The sequence below is a fragment of the Odocoileus virginianus genome, chromosome 9 (genome assembly GCF_023699985.2).
Source record: "Odocoileus virginianus isolate 20LAN1187 ecotype Illinois chromosome 9, Ovbor_1.2, whole genome shotgun sequence".
Lineage (NCBI taxonomy): Eukaryota > Metazoa > Chordata > Mammalia > Artiodactyla > Cervidae > Odocoileus > Odocoileus virginianus.
In genome coordinates this window covers 47,507,063-47,530,719 of record NC_069682.1, presented here as the reverse complement: position 1 = coordinate 47,530,719, position 23,657 = coordinate 47,507,063, and the positions used below count along the sequence as shown (strand labels likewise).

The 23,657-nt window shown below is 51.2% G+C and overlaps 1 protein-coding gene across 1 annotated transcript in view; it reads right to left on the bottom strand.

Annotated features, from left to right (window-relative positions):
- Positions 1 to 1,166: 1,166 nt before the first annotated feature.
- STK35 (serine/threonine kinase 35) overlaps positions 1,167 to 23,657 on the bottom strand; it is a 42,990-nt gene continuing 20,499 nt past the window's right edge. The window contains exon 4 of the mRNA XM_020906319.2: positions 1,167 to 5,617. The gene's annotated coding sequence lies outside the window, so the exon portion shown is untranslated. The remainder of the gene's footprint in view (positions 5,618 to 23,657) is intronic.

Here is a 23,657-nt window from a genome sequence, read left to right as displayed (position 1 = left end):
TGGAATGCAGCCCGCTCACTTTCAGATTAGGTGGGGAGCCTGCCTTATCTCTTCCTCTAAACCCACATTCCAGAGTCCTGACTCTGTCCTCCTGCAGCTCTATGACCCCTGGGCTCACCAGATCTCCTCAGGAAAAGTCTGAGTGGTGGGTCCCATGTCAAACACCAATTCTTTCCAGATTTTTAAGCTTTATGGGTGCTGTGCGGTACCAGGAGTCAGGGTCCAGAGCTCAGCAGACTCCCAGAGAATCCCAACTCTCTCTTTGGGAAAAGGAATGAGAGCCTTCTAGGGTGCCAGGCCCAGGACTATGTTCTTACGGAGCCCTCAGCTGCTCTGAAGGTAGCTATCACCACTGTCACTGTAGAGGAAGGGACATGCAGCCCAGCTGACACCTGTTCCAGCCAACATGTGGAATATGGCTTTTCCTGTTCACCAGGTATTCACCCCACAGCCTCTCTGGGTTTTTATTTTCTCCTCATCAGACGGGCACATACCACACCATGCAGGTAACTAAGCACCTGACTTTTTTTTTTTTTTCCATTTATTTTTATTAGTTGGAGGCTAATTACTCTACAACATTGTAGTGGGTTTTGTCATACATTGACATGAATCAGCCATGGAGTTAAGCACCTGACTTTTAAAGCCAGTCCTCACTCTTCGTGGAACATGCTCTTCGCTGGCCAGGCAGAAGGCGATGGGCTGTATGCTTTCTTCCCTCCCCTGAACCCCCAAGGCCAACCAATGTTCTCCACACAGCGGTGCTACCCCCACAGGGCTGTTCCGCCCTGCTCCTCTGAGCGGCCACCTCCTGGCTGAGCTTTCCAAGAAAGTCCTCTTCCCCTTGTAGCCAGGGTTTGCAGACTCCTCTCATTTCTAGACTGAAAGTCCCTAGGGGCAGAACTCGCGGAAGCACAGAGCTGGGGGCTGTAAGGAAGGGCCCCGGGATATCTGGGCAGCTGGCAACGCTGGCTGGGCCTTGGACCCCTGGGGAGAGAAGAGCTAGCCTGGTGTGGCTTCCGGCCCCAGGTGTGGAGTGGGAGGAAGACCACTCAAGGCCACCAGGCATTTTCTCACCAAGCAGCCGAGCATCCTTTCTCTTGCCGCTCACCCACCAGGACCAACACAAGCTCCTCTGCACAGGAGATGACAAAACCACAAAGCACTCCTTTTAAAATCACATATGGCTTCTTTGACCCCATCAAATAACTTTATTCACACAAACGTCCCTTAATTTACAAAGCCTCAGTCATTCATACACATTAGGGGGATCCACAGTGTTCAAGGAACTTAAATATAATGTATCATACCAACCCAAGTAAACCAAGTACAAAAAATATTCATATATAAAGTTGTTCACACGTAGGTCCTAGATTACCAGCTTCTGTGCAAAAAAAAGAAAATAAAGAAAATAGATTAACTAGTCTTTGAAACTAACCTTGTGCCTGGGTTAAAACCTCCCTCGCACCCAAGCTGGCCCCACACGAATGTCAAATCACTCCAACATCCTCCCCTGCTCTGATGGAAAGAGGCACCTGGAGAACAAAGACTTCTTTAAAATGTCCCTAAATGGACTCCCTTCCTCCTGTAGCCTCTCAGGGAAAAAGATGCAGGGGTCTCCTTCCTGTTTACCGTCCCCCCCTCCCGTCTTAGGGACTCCAGGAGCCACTGGCAGTGGACTCAGCCCTCAACTATGTGTGCTGACATTAGCCAACCTCATGACACGTTCTGGTGCTCCATTCCCAGCGCCTCCTCTCCAAACAGGAGGCCTGGCCATCAAAGCCTGGTAGGGCCGGGTCAGAAATGGCCCACACTGTCCCAAAGGCTGCACCTCAGCCCCAAGCCAGGGGTCTGGAGCCTGGAGCAGCACAACTCAGGTCTTCTCAGGTCACCAGGTCTTGACGACTCCAGCGGCTGGGCCCCTTGCCCAGGCCCAGGATGGGGAAGCGGCAAGAACCTAAGAGCCCCACTTAGAGGCAGAGCCAAGACAGGCAGGGAGAGGTTGGCACAGAGGAGCAAAGGTGGGCGCGCACTTGGTGGGCAGGGCTGGGAGCCTGGGTGGCAGGAGCAGAGGGTTAGGGGGTGGAGGCCTGATCCTACCTCTCCAAGCTTCCTAAGGATACCCTGAGGCTGAAACCCAGCTAAGCATCCAAGTTAGATCTGTCTTCTAAAAAGGTAAACAGCAACAGCAGAAAAAGAAAGAAGAATCCCACAATGTCTGCTCTTTTCCTTTTTTTAGAAAAAGACTCAAGCCAAAAAAAGAAAATTATCTTATTGCTCCAAACACTGGTTTTCTAGGAAATAACTGATATGTTAAGGAGAGAGATCTTGGAGGAAGGGAATGAGAGGCGAGGAATGAAGGCTGTGAGGAAGATGGCAAGTGGTCTTAGCACCGCAGGGTCAGGGGCAGAGGGGTTGTGGGGCCTGTGCCCCAGCCCTGCCCCTCGCCTTCATTCGCTCTGGGGTCACCACGGGCAGTGCCACAAAGGAGGCCAGGAGCCGTACAGAGAGTCAGATCTCCACCCAGCAACGGGCACATTTCTCCTCCAGCTGTAAACAGGGTATTTCTTAAGTAAACATTGAATACACTCCCTCAGAAAGGCAGCCATGGGTGCACGAATCACAGCAGGTTAGGGGACAGAATTCCGCTCTTGACCCAGTGCCTCTGGATGAGAGGAGGCTAAGGTTCGTGGCCTTAGTCCCGGTGCCCAGGAGGGGGTCAGATGGAGCTGGCCTTGAAGGCCTAGAAGAAAGAGACGTGCATCCTCCTGGCTGCAGGGAAGAGGCGGGGACCTGCTGGGGAGGAGGGCAGAATGCACACCTGTCCGCAGCACAGCTGAGGAAGGGACGGGGAGGTCAGGGGGAAGCCATCCTCCCATGTGGCTATCTCTATATGGGAGTGAGTTTAAGTGACAGATGGACACGGATAGGGAGACAGAAGCCATGTACTAAGCCAGACAGTCTGGCGGGGAGGGCAATGGAATAAGGCACTATGATCTGTCTTGTTGATTCCTCTCACTGAGGGAGAATGAAGTTCAGATCCTCCCTCCAAAGACTCTCCTTTCCACAGATCCCAGGAGAATAACCGACTGTTGTTTTAAGGGCTGGAAATTTCTAGAACTTGCACAGGACTAACAAATTGGTGGTGCTGAGATGATGTGCCCCAGGGCTGCTACCAGGCCCGAGACCCAGGTGAAAAGGCAGGAAGAGACGAGGTGGCTGACCCCATCGGGAAGAGATGCAGAGTGGCTGAAGGACAGGCAGCTGCCCGGGCAGAGCCAGCCTTGACTTCGGGCTGCCTTCCACTGGCTGCTAGGTGCCCGAGGCAGACGAAGTGGAGACGGGGGAGGTGGAGACAGGCACTTGGGGCTAACAAGCTGGGCCTCAGGAGCCAGGGAAGGAGGACCTGCCACTAAGCGAGGATAGGCTGGGAGTCCTGCCAGACAAAGGTACGTGGATGCTGCTACCTGACCGAGGCTACCCACCTCGCCCGAAAGGTATGGCCACCTGGGACCTTACTCAGAGCTAAGACACCGGGGGAGGGTGGAAGGGAACGATGAGCAAAAGGTAAATATCCTGTTAGACTTGAACCCTCACTAGGATTTCAGAGTGTGGGTTGTGGCCAGGGAGAGGTGGGGTTGCTGAGTCCAGGGACTGCTTCCCCACATGCTCGCAGACAGACAGCTGCCCCCAAGGGAGGGCAGGGAGGTGGGGCGGAGAAGGGGCATCGACTGCAATTAGGGGATGCGCGATTCCCGCTGTAGCTCAGCGTATACCCAGGTCGTCTGAGAAGTCAGAGAGGAGCAGAGCCAAGCGATGACAAAGGATTTCAGCTGAGGGAGGGGAGTGAGGGGCCTGGTCACCACCTGCTGCCTTGCCGGATCCTGCTAACCACAGCCAGCCATCTGCCCAGGAGGAGGAAGAAGCCTTGAGAAAAGGTGGAAAGAATGTGAGCAAACATACTGCTGAGTTTGCACAGCATCTGGGCTGATGCTGTGCTGGTCTCTTCCAAACTCCCAGGGTGGAAGGACTGTGGCTTTGGGGGGGGAAGACCCCCTTGGTCACATACCAACTTAAATGCCCTCCACATCTCCCCCTATCCACTCTATGCTGGTTTAGAGAAAACAACAAGGATAAACACCAAAGAAGAATTCCTTTTCCCTTCCTTGCCTTGCTGTTCTGGGGTGAGAAGCCTGTGGAGCAGCTGAAGGGGCTTCCGGGTACGCGGCAAGAGGAATAGCTCTCCTCCTGGCAAGGGGAGAGGACACGCCTCTTCCAAAGCACAAGAGGGAGGCTGCGAGAGTGTCGTCGAAGAGCTGAAGGAAGGCTACACAGACACTGGAGGTGGGGTCGGGAGTCACGGCCACCAAGCCCAGAGGCACCTGATGGCTGTGGTCCACCCGCTCAGCCAGGTCCATCCTTTCCCATCAGATACATTTACACTGAGGGTGGGCCCCTAGCAGTAAGTCTCTGCAGGGAGGGAGAGGACGCTTGGCATTGCCACCACATACGACAGCACGGGGCCTGGCTCGCAGCGCACACGCCGCGCTGTGAGGGGTAACAGCCTGATTAGGACACCCTGTTCTCATGGCAATGGTCACAGCTGGGTCCCAGATGGCTCGGACACCCTGGGCATCCGGCAGGCACATCTGGGAAGATGGTGATCCTGGAGGCAGGAGGTGGTAGGTGCTGACTTCACAGGAGTGACAGAGGCCCGCTGAAGACCCTGCTGTATCCTAGGCAGAGGTTTGGCACGACATTTTTTCCTGGGGAATCATCGTCTGGGAGGAAGATCACTAACAGAAAGGTCGGTTTGTAAAGCTGGGGTGGGCTGCTGCTCAATTACCGGGGAGTAAGAGATGGTCATGTTCTGGCCCTCCCCCATCAGAACCCCTGGTCATGAAGGGCAGGAGAGGGAAAGGATTCCCTCTGTAAGTCCTGGTGTGACTCTGGGTTTCCAACCGCTTACAGAAGACAAACTCCAAATGGGGATCTTCTTTCTTGAGTTCTCCTGGCCAAGCTTGGGTCTTCCCCTTCTAGGTGGTTCTTGGCCTCTGATCATCTCCAAGGCCCAAGGGCCAGCGCCCACCAGGGAGTCTAGCAGTTCCCGCACCTGGTGGGGAGGCAGCACAGAGGCCTCCTTCTGTCCTCAAGCCCCCTGATCCAGGAGAGGTCCCTAAATTCTCCACAGAGGGGCAGGCCTTCTCTGGGGAAGTGAGGAGTTATAAGCAGAACTAAGAGATGGATAAAAGAAAGAAGACAGGGAAAATAAAGGACAAAAACAAAATAGCTCCCTAACCCCTTATAAAAAATTAAAAATGAAATTTATACATATGCTTTGTCCGTATTGAGTTTCTTTAAAGAAAGTGGTGCCTGTCCACAGCATAACTTCCTGCTCTTCTGAAGTCTTAATCGTTTAAATTAAAAAAAAAAAAAAAGAAGGGGGAGGGAAAAAAATAAAAAATAAAGCAAAAGTAAGAGAAGGGGGAAAACCCAAACGGAAGTTTCACATTGCTGGAGACCCGGCTGTCAGGAGATCACCAACCGGCCAAGCCACCACCTGTGCCCTCTGCTGAATTCTGTGCGAGACACGATGAGATTGTGGGTCCCGAGGGTCAACCTGAAAGACAGAAGGCAGGGAGAGTGGACGTGGGTCAGTGGGTGTGGGTGCCTCCAAGCTCCAGATGCCTCCCTAGGTGCCAGCACCCAACCCAGATGAATTCAGGAGCTGTGCAGGGGCGGGGCGGGGGAGTTGGTTTCACTCTCCAGAGTGAATCCAGCCTCACTACAGCCACCAGGTCCCAGACATGCTATCCCCACCTTTCCAGCTGTGATGCAGGCTAAGCACCGCATGTCAGGTCACCTCACTGCCTGAGGCGCAGGCTCCGGCTGGAAATCCACATGTGAGGCCCTGGCTACAAATTTTGAGTCCCTCTCTCCTGGCTTCCCCACCCTGTCCAGAGAAGATGAACAGGATCCTAGTCATCTGTCCCCGAGCCATGGCAGCCAGAGTGCCTTCATCGCCCACTCACTCCCTCCCCTCTGTGACTAATCAGGCTGCCCTGAGCGTTCGCAGCAACCCTCTCATCCCATTTCAGAGACAAGGAAAGTGAGGCTCAGGGCTCTGAGAACCTGCACTAGGCTACCCGCCCGGGTCATGAGGAAGGCCGGAGTCCCACAGGCAGCGGCAGTGTTCGTCTCCCAGCCAGCCGCTGGGCCCTGTGCTCAGGACACTGCCGTGCTAAGGAAGGAGGCTGGAGCCAGAACGGCGGCCCAGTCCACAGGCTCTGCCGCTTGACTGTGAGCAAATTGGAGTCCTCTGGTTCTTTGGTCTGGTCACTGCACCACATCACAGGTTACTATGAGGTCCAAATAAACTAATATGTGGCAAGCTTACAACAGTGCCTAGCTGTACTGTTACTAGCTATCTGGGAATGGCAAGACCAGTGGCCTATGCTTCAGGAACCGGTTCTAGTGGAGGCCTAGAATACAACAACCTGCAGAGATTATCTCTGGGCGGTCCCCACCCTGCCCAGCCCTACTTTCCCAGCCTGAGCCTGAACAGAGTTAAGCACAGCCTAAGCCTGGCAGGCAGGCCACCCAGGTCAGTAGTGTTCTGTTGCAACCCATGGTCTCATCAGTTTCTAAATGCCCATCTGAATGACTGAATCAGACCAGCCTTACCCAGGGTGCTTGAATCCCCCACTGGCTTCAAGGCTCCGTGAGCTGCTGCAGGCTGACAACATGGTGTCTCCTCCCCCCATTACCTGACATCTGTACACTCAGAACACACTGTAATCCTCAGGTCCCGGGGAGATGCCTGGCTAGTCCTCACTGGAGGCAGCAGGATATGGTGATATTGGACAATTTACTTCTCCAGGTCAGCCCTCCTCTCCTCTTCTGTGAAATGGGGGCTCTTTTTTGAGATTTGAGTGGAGTAACGACTGTGAAGTACCTGGCCTACGGCAGGACCCGACTCCCTGACAAGTCCATCCTCCCCTAGCCATTTGTCCCCAACCAGAAATTACAAATGTGTCAGGCTTAAGAGGCCACAGTCCTCAGCCACTGAACCATCCTAGCTCTCCAGCTGGGCGAACCACGGCAAGGACACGCACTCCACTGGAAGAGTATGACAAACCTTCTAGAGAGCAACTTGGCAACTTTTTCAGAGCTTCAAATGTATTTAGATCCTATAATTTCACTTCTGGAAATCTAGTTTAACTGAGTATACTAAATATGAAAAAGACTTTATGAATAAAGATGTCCACAGAAGCAGTATTTAAATTGAAGCAATAACTGCAAATCCAAAAATGAGAGATTGAAGCAAACGATCCATCTACTCAATGATATATTACAGAGGAAAGGAGAAAACTGTGTGGCATTCTGAACAAAGTGTGGCAGAAGCATTTCCATGGGTTAAGTGGGAAAAAAAAAGGCTATGAAGTTCTGTGACATACAGTATGATCTTAACTATGTAAAAAATAAAAACCTCCAAGTATACGAAATCTAGCAAGAAAATACATCAAAATGGACTTGTCATGGGTGGATTTTCCTCTTCCTCCTCTCTGCCTCTGTATTTTTAATACTGAGTACACATCACATTGTCACACTGTACTTTTTAATGGGAAAAACCATGTCCTTTGATGAATAAGAAAGGTCCCTGGGAAAGGTACCTAGAGAAGTGACGGATCCCAGAGCCCAGACCCAGGCTCTTCTCTGGGCTCCTCCACACACAGTGGATGGTGGAGGATCTTCCACACCCTCAGATGAGAGACTAGACCGTGCGACATTCCTCCACTGCACAGGGGAGGCATGACCTGGGGTCCCTGTGCGGAGTCAAGCGCGAGTGGATGATAAAGGCATTGGAGAAGTATCTGATCTCGGAAGGAGAAGCTGGGACCTCTTAGCCCCAGCCTTCTTTTCTGCTGCTTCTGTTGCCCTGCCTATTAGTGCCCCCTCAACAAACCTCCACTGGTGGGTCTTGTATGCCAGTTTTTGACTTGGAAAAAGACAGTCATCACGAGCACATCCTGGGATGGTCCTGCAGCCATCCCCAAGCCTAGCTTCATTCAGCAGGCCGGGCGCCTTCTCCCTGCTGCCTCCAGTGAATGAAGCAGAGCAACCAGAAGACGGAGAGAGGGAAGGCCTGGGGTGAACCTCACCGTCTAAGACATCAAGTCCTTGTGAGATACAAGAAAGGCCCGGGAAGTGGCATGGTCATGCTGAGATAATGTTTGGAATCAGTGATGTCCTTTTCAACACTGCTTTCCTCCCTCCCCTGGCTGGACCCAAGCTGAGGACAAACTCAAATGGATGACTGTCAGTCACAACAGGAAGGTGGCCCACGGCAGCTGAAAAGCAGTGCCGGCAAGGAAATTCAGAAGCCAGAAGTCTCTTTTACATGATAAACTAGCAGAACAGAGTGTGCCTGAAGAAGGTCAAAACATGCGCCCAGCACCTTGTGAGAGGGCTGGAGACACCAGCGTAATGACTGCTGTAACCACTGGGTCCCTTGCCAGGACACGGCTGACATTTCCCTCAGGCTCCTCCATACTCCCTCCAGCGTTCGCACAGGCCCTCTTGGTAGGACATCTCAGGACAACCCACAGGTCTGCCTGCCTCTGCCCAGGGGGCAGGGACAAGAAAAAGACGACCCTTTCTTCCATAGAGAGAACGCTGGCTTTGCATTCTTCTCCATCTCCCATGAGAGAAGGTGCACCTTCCCAGGGAGCCCACGGCTGCAACCTCCCCGGAAGAGAGCAAGGGTGGGGGTGGGGCTTCCTACAGCCTTCAGTAGGAAGGGCTCAGAGCACAGGGTTTGAGGTATCGCAGCAGCAGGCCCTCCCGAACAATGAGTGGTTTGGGCCCCAGCCCAGGGGGCCCTCGGCATTCTTCCTAGCGGGTGCCACACCTCCGCTCCCTAACTGCGTGGACTGCAGCCTGACTGCCTGGTGCTCGGCTTCAGTCACGGTTTGCCTTGTCCGTTTCAATTGGAACACTGACTTCTGGCCACAGTAGAGCCCTCCAAGTAGGCGAAGCCAGCCCTCTGAGCACAGTGAAAATGGGTGACATGGCTGGCCTGCAGGTGAGGTGCCATCAGCAGTGCACTCCCGTCTCCCACCTGCCCGATGAGCTCACCACTTGCCCCACAGCACAGCAGCCGGACCAGCACTCAGCCCCTCTTCTCCAGCCTCACAGCCCAGAGCCTTTCTACTACGAGCCTCCGTTTAGTGCTTCCCGAGCCGCCTCCGTCAGTGGCTCTAACAGCACACATTTGAGATGTCTCCTGGGGGGAAGGTGCCCAGGAAGGTGATGGCCAATTCTTCCCTTTTTTATGTTAGCTCTAGAACTAATTTCCCTCAGCACATCTGACTTCCTTATTTCTCTATAATGATCGTAACAGCAATCACTTGGTCAGCACTGATTATGTACCAGGCAAGTTCTACGACATATAAATGTAGGCCACTTTCATAGGTAACAACTTAGTAAGGCTGTCAACCCTCTTACACTGCTTTCCACTCACTGGACACATGTTTTACTTCTATTGCCTCCTCTCACTCAACCATACTACGTAGGAGCTGCTGTGGCCCCAGTTTCAGAGACAAGGAAATCAAAGTTCAGACAGAATATCTGCATGGCTAGTAAGTGGCAGAGAAAAGGGTTGAACCTAGGTCTGTCTCACTCCAAAGCTCCTGCTTTTATTACATGTAAAATCCCTCCCTAGAGAGACAAGAAGAGCTTAAGTAGAGTTTAAAACCCACTTAATCCCTTCACCTATAAACAGACGCACTCAGAAAAGGCTTGGCTGAAGTACCTCTGCATGGGTCTGGGGTCCACAGCACAATGGGGATGTGGTGCCAACCAGGCAGTGAGCAGCCTTCTGGCAGGTTTCTTTGCCAGCCAAGCAGTGGTCTGGTCTGTCCAAGCAAGCCAAGGAACCAAACTGCTCCCACTAAGGCCATCAGCGGGCTGGAGAACAAAAGCTGGGGAAAGCAGAGGTGGGAGCAGGCAGCCATGGGGCTGGGGACAGAACGGGCTCACACAGCCAACTCCCTCCCCTAGGCCTCAGCTCACAGACTGGGAACGGCCAGGTGAGCAGACGATTACCCTTCATCCTAAAGGTATGGCCTTCCTCTTACAGTCAAAATGTCACTTCTTGGATGAAATGATAATGAAAAGTAAATGGGAGTGGTTTAAAAAGTTGTCTTCCACCTCCTACCTCCACTTCTCAGCTTTTAAACTCTGCTGTCCTTCAAAACATGTAAGTCTGGCAATCACAGGACTGAAAACTATCTGGGAGCCACAGCTACACTTTAACTCAGCACTTTTACCATAGCCATTTACATTATCCAAACCTCTTCTTCCTTCCTAACAAACGGGCAAGCTATTTGCCTTCTGGGGTCAGCTGTGAGGGGTGAGGATTCCCAGCAGTGGGGCATGGAGGAAGCTCTCTACCTTATTAGTTATCTTTCTCTCTATAACTCATCTGGAGTCAAAGCTTAATTGGGAACTTTCTATGTTTTCAAAACGGAGATTTAAGAATAAGGGCAGGCAGGGTGGTGGTGGAGGTGGAAGGGTAGCTTTCCATGGCCACGCCTTTGCCCCAAGGGCAGCCAGATGGTCGCAAAGGTATCCTCAGCACCTTTCAACCTGCTCAGGCCTAAAGGTGGATTTTTGAAGTCCAGGGACCTAGAAATCTGAAACACAAGAGTCCTTGCTCTGTGCTGCTAAGGTGAGCGGGGAACACTGAGCCACAGTCCTCACAATACTCCACTTTACAGACACATCTATCCATGAAAAAGGCTCTCCTTACAGATGAGGGATTTTAGTCTCAAGAGGGTCCATATCAAGTTGTAGAAGGTTAAATGGTTGGGAAAGGGTGGTTGTTGTTCAGTTGCTCAGTTGTGTCCAACTCTTTGTGACCCCAAGGACAGCAGCACACCAGGCTTCCCTGTCCTCCACCATTCCCAGAGTTTGATCAAACTCACGTCCATCGAGTCGGTGAGGCCATCCAACCATCTCATCCTGTCGTCCCCTTTGCCTCCTGCCTTTAATGTTTCCCAGCATCAGGGTCTTTTCCAATGAGTTAGCTCTTCCATCAGATGGCCAAAGTGTTGGAGCTTCAGCTTCAGCATCAGCCCTTGCAATGAATATTCAGAGTTGATTTCCTTCAAGGTTGACTGATTTGATCTTTTTGCTGTCTAAGGGACTCTCAAGAGTCTTCTCCAGCACCACAGTTCGAAGGCATCAATTCTTCTGTGCTCAGTCTTTATTAATGGCCAGCTCTCACACCCGTACATGGCTCCTGGAAAACCATAGCTTTGACTATATGGACCTTTGTAGGCAAAGTAATGTCTCTGCATTTTAATATGCTGTCTAGGTTTGTCATTGCATTTCTTCCAAGGAACAAGTGTCTTTTAATTTCATGGCTGTAGTCACTGTCCACAGTGATTCTGGAGCCCAAGAAAATAAAGTCTGTCACTGCTTTCATTTTTTCTCCATCTATTTACCATGAAGTGATGGGACCGGATGCTGTGATCTTCATTTTTTGAATGTTGAGTTTTAAGCCAGCTTTTTCATTCTTCTCTTTCACTTTCATCAAGACTCTTTAGTTCCTCTTCGCTTTCTGCCAGAAGGGTGGTGTCATCTGCCTATCTAAGGTTATTGATATTTCTTCTGGCAATCTTGATTCTAGCTTGTGCTTCATCTAGCCCAGCATTTCGCATGATGTACTCTGCATATAGTTAATAAGCAGGGTGACAATATACAGCCTTGACATACTCCTTCCCCATTTCTGAACCAGTGTGTTGTTCCATGTCCAGTCCTAATTGTTTTTTCTTGACCTGCATACAGGCTTCGCAGGAGGCAGGTAAGGTGGTCTGGTATTCCCATCTTTTTAAGAATTTTTCACAGTTGGTTGTGATCTACATAGTCAAAGGCTTTAATGTAGTCAATGAAGCAGAAGTAGATGTTTTTTCTGGAATTCTCTAGCTTTTTCTATGATCCAATAGATGTTGGCAATTTGATCTCTGGTTCCTCTGCCTTTTCTAAATCCATCTGCAAGTTCTCGGTTCACATACTACTAAAGCCTAGCCTGAAGGATTGTGAACACTTTGCTAGCATGTGAAGTGAGTGCAATTGTGCAGTAGTTTGAGCATTCTTTGGCACTGCCCTTCTTTGGGATTGGAAAGAAAACTGACCTTTTCCAGTCCTGTGGCCAATGCTGAGCTTTCCAAAACTTGCTGGCATATTGAGTATAGCACTTTAACAGAATCACCTTTTAGGATCTGAAATAATCTAAAAAGATGTAAAGGGCTGACTGGGATTCAAACTGAAACTCTGGTTCTCTCTATTCCTCTCTGCCTCTCATGTATTGATCAGAATATAGCCACCTGATTGGTGTACTCAAATTGTGGTGTCACTGAGTGGGAAGCCAAGAATTCACCCAGCATCCTAGCTGGTGGTCTTAGCACTGCAGTTAATGATGCTTGCGAAAAAACCAGACATCGTGCAAGGCCTGATATACAAAGCTTCCTTTTGTTCAGGCAAAGGACCATGTAGGAGTTATCCCCATTTTATGGATGAGCACATCGAGGCTCAGGTTATTCATTTCCAGCATATCATTCTGGGGAAGCTCAGAGGCAAGGTAATCTCAGGGTCACAGAGGGCTAGCCTCTCGTTCTAAGCAGGATTAGCTTCAAAATGAGTCATTTTCATTTGTTTTATATATTAGACAGCTGGCTTTTCATTAAAGATATCAACACGCCAGCCCTGGCTGGGGCAGGGGGGAGTGGGGAGGGGGATTATGGGGAACTGTCAGCGGCTCAGGGACTACTGTCTAATCTGTCAGAGGGACTGAGGCAGGGAGCCAAGCTTTCTGGCGTATCACTTCTCTAAGGCTCGGCTAAGCCAATACTGGTGTTCAGCGTAGGGCAAAACCAGGGACAGCAGTGCTGTGGACACCTCACAGCTCAGCATATGAGGTCCTATCATCAGGGTAAAAGAAAATGGAGCAGACACTACAAATGGGAAAATGATGTCTCCAGGTATCCAGAAAGGGCACGGTGTCAAGGAAAGGGAAAGTGCAGAGAGCACATAAGCTTACCCAGCAGGAGCTTCACAGCAGGTTCAGACAACCTGGGGCTGTGCTCCGTGGTCTGAGTCCTGACCAGGGGACCTAACAAGGCAGAAGCCCAGGAGCAGGTCCCCACCGCGGCAGCAGCACCATTCAGAGAGCACAGGTTAGTTACAGAAGGGCACAGTCAGTGTTCTGCCCAGGGCCTTGGTTTTAGAGCAGGAAGATCTAAAGTTTACAGCCCAGCTCAGTCAAGCCTCAGTTTTCTCAACTTACAATGTGGAAACGTCTATTTTGCAGGTGTGAAGCCCAGTGATGGGCTTAGTGTGACACACAGGAGATACCTAATGAAGCTTCAAAGACATCCCCCAAACCAACACCTCTTATCCACTCAAGCAAAAACTCCAGACAAGACGAAATGGCCTCGTGTCAGTCTTCTCTGGAGGCGACAGTGTCGTCCTGCTTTGAGGATCCATCTTCCTTTGGGCCTCAAGAACTGCGGGTCTGATTGCACCGCTCCCTTCCCTGCCCCTTGCTGTCAGGTCAGATGGTGCACGCCTCATCCGGGAAGTATTCCCAGGGGCCCAGCCACCTCAGGGACTCTTCTCTGTTCTCTGGTAGGCAGGCACAGGATGACCAGAGACCACCCCCCCAACTAACCATGCTCCACATCTTCTCATCACCCCCTAACAACAAGTTTCCTGGGGGACAGGGACAGTGCTTCCCTGGAGTCTCTCAGGTTGCCAAGTGCAGAAGGAGCTGGAATACTGTGTGATTGATAGGAACTGGGAGCTAGCACATGGCAATAAAAAATTCATTTATGAACTTCATAGAATCATTCATTCAACACAACAGGAGCTTAACATAAAAATATAAATATGGCTTTGAAACCCCTGCCTTCGGTTGAGTTCCAACTCAAACAGCCAACAAGCCAGGTGCAAAGACGGACGCTCACCCCACCCCAGGAGGCTGGCCACCTCTCCAGACTCCAGTGGCCACAAAGGGACAAGTTGGGGTTTTGCTAGTGCTGTTTCTCTCCCATGCTACACTGTGTCCCCCCAGCCTGGTACCCCCACACACTCAGAACCAAGGGAGAGAAATGGGCACACGGGGAGGAAGGGTTTTCCTGACACGACAACAGCCTATCAGTGACGGAACCAGGAGGCTCCTCCACGACCACCCCTCTTACTGACTTCGCCACAGAACACCAGCTCTCATGGGGAAGAAGACAGTCCACAGTCTGCACACCAGTCTGCTTCAACTGAGAGGGAGCTTGAAACCTGGCTCTGGCTAGCTGGAGCAGCCTGGCTTCAGAGAATGTCCCCGGTCTAAGTCGGTCACGGTAAAAGGTTAATGAGAAGGACTGGAAGACTTGGATTTGGCCTCAACTCTGCAGACTTCCCAGATCTTAAAGTCCCGCTGTAGCCTCCTTACAGGCCCAGCCATTTGCCAAAAGATGTCCATCAAGTCCCCTTAGCTGACAAGTGGCTCAAGAGGCAGTAGGTTCATACCTATCGCCTCCCACTCTCCACACTGGGAGGACATGGACTGCGGAACCAGGCGGCGGGACAGGGCAGCCCCGTGAGGAACTGAGCAGCAGCCCCTGGGCTGCCAGAGGTCTTCGCTTTGCCTGAGAAGCCATCCCTCCCGTTTTCACATCCTCCTCACCTACTGATGCACATCCAGCGCAAGTGCCCCGTGAGTTCTCTGAAAGGCAGGCCGCCACCCAGGCTGGGACAGCACAGACACGACCGGAGGAGTGTACGCCCATGCAGTGGTCCATCGAGACGCTGACCCGCCTGCTGGCGGGAGCACAGGCGGGGAACCTGGCTCCCAGTCTCATCAAGCTCCCCCTACTCTTCTCTCGGGACCCAGTTTCTCCATGTGCCGAGGGGCTTGGGACCAGGGGTCCTTCTAACCTCGAGGATGGGCAGAAACCCTCCTGAAGGCACAGGTCATGTCTCAATGTGTGTGAGTCACGTGAGTTTTTCCGGGGAAATATCCTCAACATTCAGAGTCCAGGACCCAAGGAGTACTGATAACCAAGATGAGCTTTGTAGGCTCCGTCTCCAGCGAGGAAACCCTCTAGCTAGAAGGCAGCATGGGGGTGTCTCAGGCAAAAGAGGACGGGGCACTGTGCACTGGGGGTCAGGGTGGGAGGGTGACTCCAGCTCCTGCACCGGGGCCCTTCCGCACAGAGCAGTGGGATGGTGAGGCCCGTCTCCTACAGGCTTACAAGTGGAACCCAAGATGCCCTTAAAGTGGACAAATGTCACTAAGAGGAGGTGGGTTCTATGCATGTCAGCTGAGCCCAAGTTGTGCCCCATGCAGCACAACAAGGGCACATGCTCTCATGGCAGCAAGTGGCAGGCCCCGGATACAGCAGGGCTCAGCTACAGGGAGACAGGGAGTGAGCAGAGCTTAAAACCAGGATGGTGTGTGCATGCAAACACAAGGCAGCTTTATCTCAAGAACGTCCCAAGTTCAGTCAGTACCATGCAACTGCAGCACGAGGGTCCTGTGACGCTCCTAGATAAAGGAGACTCGGTCACATCACAGCAGTGACTGTGGTGTCAGCACTGCTGACCTGCTCAATACTGTCTTAAACCTGCTCATTCCCTGAAGCATGCTGCTAGTATTTAAAAGTTTGCCAAATGCATGAAAAGAAGAACCATGGGGCAAGACCTAAGATGCTGCGGTTTGGAGGTCTCTGGGGATCTGCGTGCTGAGTCACCCACCTGGGTCTGAGGACGCAGATCCAATGAAACCTGGTCTTTTTGGCCTGGAGAAGTCACTGGGCTGTCAGGGTCTGGGGGCTGGGGATTTTCCTAAACCAGCTCAGGTGGTGAACAGGTCCAGGTGGAACTCATTCAAGACAAACTAAGGGGAACTTTTTGTTTGCAGAAACAGCCCTGGTTAATTGGCAGTCAGCTAGGGAGATACCCTAATTCCGCCCCCCTCAACTTATTAAATAAGTGTGAGGATGAAATGAAAGTTGCCGACAGCCTCAATTGGCCCCTAAAGAGACTGGGGTTCAGCTGTGGCTGCTGTGATTAGCAGAGAAAGGGCTCGGGGAGAGGGTGGGCTCCCAGGAGAGTTCTCCTCGCCTCTTGGGCCCTCAGCCAGGAGGAAGATGTCCAAGGAGCTGTCAGAGCTAAAGGGGAGAGGAGGCTCCACCATATGGGGCTGGAACAATTTGTGGTTGTGAACGGCACAGCTCGAACAAGGTCATACCCAGAGTGGTCTGGGCCAAAGGAGACCATATGGACTCTGGTTACAGCAAGAAGTCTGAAGCCCAGTGTGTCGAGGGGAACTCACGAGGGGCACTTGCTAAAGGCTTGGCACTCTCTTAGGGAAAAGAAGGGCACTGCAAATTGTTAGTGGGAAACGAAGCAAAAACGAATGATTAGCTTAAGAGATTTGGCAAAACCAAACAGAAGGAGGAACTATACAGAGGCAGCCACCACTTACTGAACTCCTGCTGTGAGCAAGGAACTGCACTGGGCACTTTATGTTTCTTGTGCATTTAGTCCTCCTAACAGTATACAGTAAGCATCAGTATTAAATGGGCATCATTTAATGGATAAGGAAATAGGGGCCCAGAGAAGTCAGGTGACTTGCCCAAAGCACTCCACTGATAAGAGGCAGAGCTGTGACTCAAACCTAGGTGTATCAGCGTATCAGATTCAAAAGCAAGAAAGGGAGCACCGGGTCTCTACTCGCATGGCAGGCCTTGTACCTTCTGAAGAGAGGCACTTTTGGGTGCAGCATCCCATCTCCCTCTCTATCTCTGCGACAGACTCATCTGTCAAAACCCGAGCACTGCCCACCACTGCCACCTTTTCTGTAGGATGAAGTTCACTCTCCTTAGACCAACATCCAAGGCTCTTGGCAAACTGGAATTACTTTCCTCTCCAACTGGAGCCTCTGGTTGAACCAGCCCAGAGATGTGCTCCCTCCACAGATCCCCAGTGTTCTGTCTTTGCTCACACTCCTGTTCAGAAGACTTTGTCTGCTCTCCTTTCTCCAAGGGCCATCTGAAGTCACACACCCTACTGCTGCCACTACTTCTTCAACAAAAAGCCAGCACATGGTGCTCTGAATTCCTGGGAGCACTGAGACACCACTGTGTTGCCAGATCTTTGGAAGCCCGATGGAAAAGGGCATGGATGCCCGAGCTGTAGCCTGGAGCTGGCGGGCACTAGCCATGTGCCCTGTGGGAGCAGGGTGGACACAGTACCTAGGGAAGCCACCCATGTGAGGATTTAACAAGACAGTAAATGGGGAGGGGATGAATCTGGCAAACAGCCTGTGCTCAGTAAGTTTAGGTGAGAGAAGGTGCTCCCTGGCACCTCACCCACCACGCCTGACAGATGATAAAGGTTCCAGGCTGCAGCAGGCCTGATGCTATACAGAAACACAGTGCATACAAGACCACCAGCAAGCTGCAAAATCTCTTCTTAAGCATCTGCTAAACAAGTGCAAAAAAGGACCCAGGCTCTCTTGGGTTCCAGAAAGAAGATCTGTGGAAGGCAGGTGGGGCCATTCTCCACCCCAAGGCCTAAACAGAGTTCAAACCAAGGTGTGACAGGACGGTCGAAGGGCTGAACTTACGGGAAGGGCTACCCCTCTGCTTCTGGCATTTGTGCTTAGAAACCTGAAGGCAACAGACTACAGACCTTCTCTCCTCACCTCCTTCCTCAGTATTCCTTTCCTTAGCCCTCAATATAAAGTATTTCCCAATTTACAAATCGGGTGGCTCTCAAAATCAATTTCATAGCCAACAATCATGATTCTGATGTGTAACTATTAAAAAAAAAAAACAAACAAAAGTGATGCCAGAGCTAGAAAGATGCTCTTTGTCAGAACAACCAGCCTACCCAGGGGACAGGACACTGGACAAGTTTTCAGCTCTAAAAAGCAAAAGTAAATACAAAAACAAAATGCTATGTTCTTCAGACATAATTACAGCAGAGTGAAAATGCAAATAAAGACCCAGAAGAGCCAGACCCATCAGTCATCTAATCAGAAGCTGATTACAAAGAGGAAGAACACAATACAGCAGGACTCAGCCATCAAATGAAGGCTGTGAAGGCGGCCCTGGGTCTATGGAGGTCACCTTGAGCCCAAGAAGCTGTTTCATTTTCAGTGTTTTTTTTGGTGGGGGGCGGAGAGGGGGACGAGAATCTGCACACATTCTGAGATGCTTCTCCGTTACTCTATTATGCATGCCAAGAGCTGGTATGAGAGAACAGCAGGACTCAACAGCTGTGGAGTACCTACTGTCGGCCCAGCACCCCTAGGCTAGTTTTACATGAACTTTTCAATTTACTCCTCCTGAAAAGCCTATGGGCAAGTGCTGGCAACCTCCCTTTTAAAGTGAGGACTCCCAGACTCAGATATCTAATTTTCATCTCCATGGCCCATGCCAGGCACACAGCAGGTGCTTAATACATGCCTGTGGAAGGAGTAAGTGAAATTTCCTAGTCTGGTTCGAAGCTGTGTCTAAGATACCACTCAAGAGACAGAAGCCCGTCTCCAATCCCATCACTTCTCCCTTTCCTGTGCCTGCTGGCCCTCAACTTCCCCTTCCTCGTCTAAGAGAGGCCTTCTGTCCCACCACAGTGGCCTCACAGGATCTGTTATTCCCCCGAAGGACTCTCGCTCACTGTTACTAAGGCGTTAGAAGCCCATTCTCCCAGGGCCTGGGAAGCCTGAGAAGTTACTTTCTTCCCCCCAGCCGACAGAAGGCCGCAGGGCCTCACCTCAGTCTCAAGACACACACACACAAGGAAGAAACTATGCAAGAATCTGGAGTCCCCCTCCTAGGACCACACCCGACGTGGAGCTCGGAACATGCCGGGGCTGAGGCAGGAGGGGAAGAGGGCTGGGCCGAGTGGTCCTTTCATACTACTAGTTTTCCGGATGAGGCAGCCAGGACCCACTGTGTGTGACCTGTCCAAAGCCCCACGCTAGTTAAGTATATTACGTGGAGCCCGGATTAGAACCCAGCAGCCACTCCTAGTTCTCAGGCCGCCATCCAAGCTTCCTGGAGGGCCCTGGCAGTGGCGGGCGGGCCGGGAGGAGCAGCGAGGTGTCACAGGATAGACTCTGGATCTGCTAAGTAGGAAACTTCTTACCCCCAACACTCTCAGTTCCTTCCACTGAACTCTACCCCGGCCGTGCAGAATGAGGCTGCGGATTCTGAAGACACACCTGGGTCTGCCTATGCTGTTACTACTGTTAAGAGCATTTCATCTCATCTCAGTGAAATTCTAAGAGGAGGTGGGAAACTGGAGTTCTGGGGACTGCTGTCTTCCCACTATAGGACTTCCAAAACACTAGGCTGGATTGACGAGCTTCCGAGGGCTCTCTGTGATACACCTGGTAGGTGCCCAGGCCCCGAGATGCTCAGGGTGGGGGGAGGGAGGATGATCTCTGGATCACGTCAGTGGTGACATCTGGATTTCAGGTTAGGCAACTGGCCTAAACTCCCAAGCAATTTTTTTTTTTTTTGCGGGGGGAAGGTAAAAGTCACCCTGTTGTTTGGTCTTGGGTGTGGTATATTCACACTCATTTCTGCTGTCCCATGCAAACCGACGATTCCATCCAAACATTCATCACATCCAAGCCTGCAATCTGGTTACTAACAACAAATGAGTCTTTGGTTGTGACTTCCAGCTCTCCTTACGTCTGGTACAAGGCTGGGCTGGGCTGGAAAGGCCAAGCATTCTGCCAAGATCTGACAGCCCTCCCCTCTTTCTGCCCATGCCTTAGCTCTGCCCTAGACTGGAACTCTCCGGGAGGACATGTCTTAGACATGTCTGAAAAAAGCAGAAAGGGAAAACACAAAAGGGTGCTGTACACATTTAAGAGCTTCCTTTTTGCAAATCGATGGAAGTAAACACAGAATGAGTCAACCGGCTCACATCATCTGTGACTCTTCCATTGGAATAGAAGGTTAATACCCAAATACAACATGATATACCATATATATACCCCACCTGTTTTCCACTACTTCTCCAGGCTCAGTTCTCAGAATGACGAAAAGTCAAGGTTATCTACCATTCATAAGATTACCTGCCCAGGCCCCACATCTGGCTCCTGTGTGCAGTCTGGGAAAACAGAAGCATTTTCATCTTCCTCATTATGCCCTAAGGTGTGCCTGGGTGGCTCTAATCCATTCCTCCTGAGTCCCCAGACATCACTTTCTTTTACAAAGAAACAAAATACAGAATTCTGACCTGTGTATGATGCAGGCTGAGTTATAGCTTTCCCCTGGCACCTCTAACTGAAAGCGAAATTCCTTTAAAGTTAGGAAATTCATTGCAGTATTTTATGGTATTGATTTATTTTAAACTCAGCTGGCAGTTTTAAGGCCTGCCATGCCTCTGAATCCTAGAAATGCTGGAGGAGGTCTCCATTTCCTTTGATTCTGTAAAATTACAGAAGACTCACTAGCGGAAATGACAAGAGGGGCTGAGAGCTTATATGCTACTGCCCTAGTTTATCAAGACAAACCTTGGGCATTCTCTCCAGGCCCTGGTCTCGAATGCCCCTCCAGTTGGGGATTTTACTACAACAGTCCTCTCTCCCCTCACCAGCCAAGTTCCTATACTCAACAAGGCCACCGTATGCCAGGGTGAGTTTCAGACAAACCCTGAGATGTGATCACTTCACTTAACACCTGGCTTACAAAGCACCCCTAAACCTACCTTCAAGAACCAGCCCAAAGCACCACCTTCTCCAGCAAGCTTTCCCTCCACTCTCTGCAGGCTTCCTCTATTTCTCCCCAGCCACGCCTACTACAATTAAGTGTTCCCAAGTCTGTGGCTAACTTGGGAGTCTTAGAGGATAACAGTGGGGTCTGCGCTATCAAGACATTGCTAGGCAAGTGTCTGCCATAAGAGGGCTCTTGCTCACCAATCTGACTTGGCCTCAGAATCACTCAACACAGGGCTGCAGACAGCTGTATCAACAACAGGGACGAAATCATGGAAGCCCTCCGCTCTGGTCAGTAAATGAGCTGGAAGATGGGTCAGGGAGAAACCCAGCAACTCCTGCCGCTTTGCTTCAGATCCTCATCAACCTTTAGCTAAGCTCACTTAGAATGGGCTTCCTCCAGGCCACGGGGATCAGAGACAACAGGCTGCCTGCAAGTCACGTCAGAGCCTTTCCTTGTCCTGGTGTGTAGATTGCCCCGTCAGCACCCCTGTGGGTGCTTTCCTGCTGCCCCCACCTGGGGTGCACTTTGGGTCCCCTGCTTTCCAATTTTAACCTCTGTCTGCTTGTGTGGCTTCTGCCTACTGTTGCCGGGCCCCTGGCTATATGGGCGCCTCACCATCCCAGTCTTGCCTCACCTGCCCATGTTTGAGGCTGGGTCAGTGTGACATAAGAGGAATCAACACGCAGGTGTCTCACCTGAAGGAGAAGGTGGCCCTGCTGCAGAGTGCTGTGCCAAGACTGTCAGACTATGAAGGATGCCCACGGGCAGCACTGACATTAATACCTGGGGGCCTCTCGCGTGGCGCTAACAGGAGGGGGACCCAGCATCTGCCTCAAAATATAAACGCACTAAAGCTGCTTTTAAAGAGGCTCTAGGAGGCACGATTGAACAGTGGAATTTCTAGTCAGGTTTCAAATCCTGACTCTCAGAACTGTAGTGAATTCTCAGCTTCCTCATCTGCAGAATGATGGCAGAGAACAGAACAGTTGCCCAGATGATGTGATAAATAAGATACTGTACGTAAAGTGCTTAATTCAGGGCTGGAGATAAAAGGATGGGGCCTCTGCCCTGCACAAGTCAGAAGGTCCCTGAAAAACAGGTTTTATAACCAGGAGCTGCTATTGCTGGGGGAGTATCTGTGTCCCTGGGGTAAGAGGAAATGGGAGTTGAAAGGACCTCAACCATCAGGAACGTGGCTCACAGCTGGAGGATTATAAGAGCTATTTTGATTTGCCCACAGAGATGCTGCCTAGCCGAGGAGGAGCCAAGGATGCCAGGGAGGAGGAGAATGTGAGCAACAACAGCCCTGGGGCAGGCCTGTCCCCTCATGGATGCTTTGATGTCCTGCAGAGCTTCCAGGGACAGATTATCCTTGGGGGCAACCAATCCCGTTATGTAACAGACAGCTCAGCTTCCTCATGTTGATACAGCAGGAGCGACAGAGAGGGCAACAGTGGGGGCAAACGCTGGCACCCAGGGAGCGGCCTGGCCTCACTACTACCAGTCTTCCCCAACTGAAACTCCCAGGAAATACCAGTAGAGAGACCCAGAAGCAAGGGACAGCCTGCGCACTGCATACTGGCGGTACCTGGAGCTACTGGGTCTTCAGTGAACACCGAGCTTTGCGTTCCTGGGGAAAAGAAGCAAACCCAACACCCCTCTGCCCTCACAGCTCTGCAAAGTCTGGTGAGACAGGGCAGAATAAGGCTGGGGCCCCCACTGATAGACAGGGACTCAGAAGACGCTCAGCGGTTCTAGTTCTGCTTGGATCTAAGATTAACAGTCACTGTCTAAATACCTTTGCCTCCATCTCTCTACTTTAACTAAAGCTTCCATTCTTTCCAAGGACCTAATCATCTACTTCAACTTTCCGGTGGCTCAGATGGTAAAGCGTCTGCCTACAATGCGAGAGACCCGGGTTCAATCCCTGGGTCGGGAAGATCCCCTGGAGAAGGAAATGGCAACCCACTCCAGTATTCTTGCCTGGAGAATCCCATGGACGGAGGAGCGTGGTGGGCTACAGTCCATGGGGTCGCAAAGAGTCGGACACGACTGAGCGACTTCACTTTCTCTTTCAACCATCTACTTCAGAGTGAGGTTGGCACTTTCCTCTTCTATTCCTCCCATCTTCTCTCTGGGCTGTTCAAGATCCTCCCAGACACTAAAAGGGATGAGCCTCTGGGGTATGAAACTCAAACTTCTGACCTTGGTCTCTTCAGCGGTTGCACTGACTTGGAGAAACCTTCCTTGCTCACTGTCCTCTGGGCTGCCCAGTTGTTTACCAGCACACTCCAAACTTTCTCAGAGTAGAAGAAAACACTTCCCAACTGGAAACTGACTAAGTGCCAGGCACCTCAGGACCAGGTTACTCATCTCGGGATGTGTGGTGCTGGGGAGGCAGAAGTGCAATCTACATGATGCTCAGTTTGTTGAATTTTGAAAACATTTGAGATTTATACACAATTCCATGAGGCAATACACATTGGCTAAAGCTATGGATTCAGACCTAGGTTCAAATCTAGGCGGAGAAGGAAATGGCAACCCACTGCAGTATTCTTGCCTGGAAAATCCCATGGACTGAGGATCCTGGCAGGCTACAGTCCATGGGGTTGCAAAGAGTCGGACACGACTGAGTGACTTCACTTCACTTCAAATCTAGGCTTTGACCTTTACAAGCTCTGTGGGCTTCAGAAAGTTACTTGAAAAGAAGTAAATGAAATAATGGTCATAAAGCACCCAGCCCAGGGATGGTCATTAATTATCATCATCTTTGGCACTGTTACCCTCCATCAGAGCCTGAGCCTTCTAGACTCGGGAAGCAACGCTCTGAGTGGAGGTCTCACACCCCCAGCAGCTAAG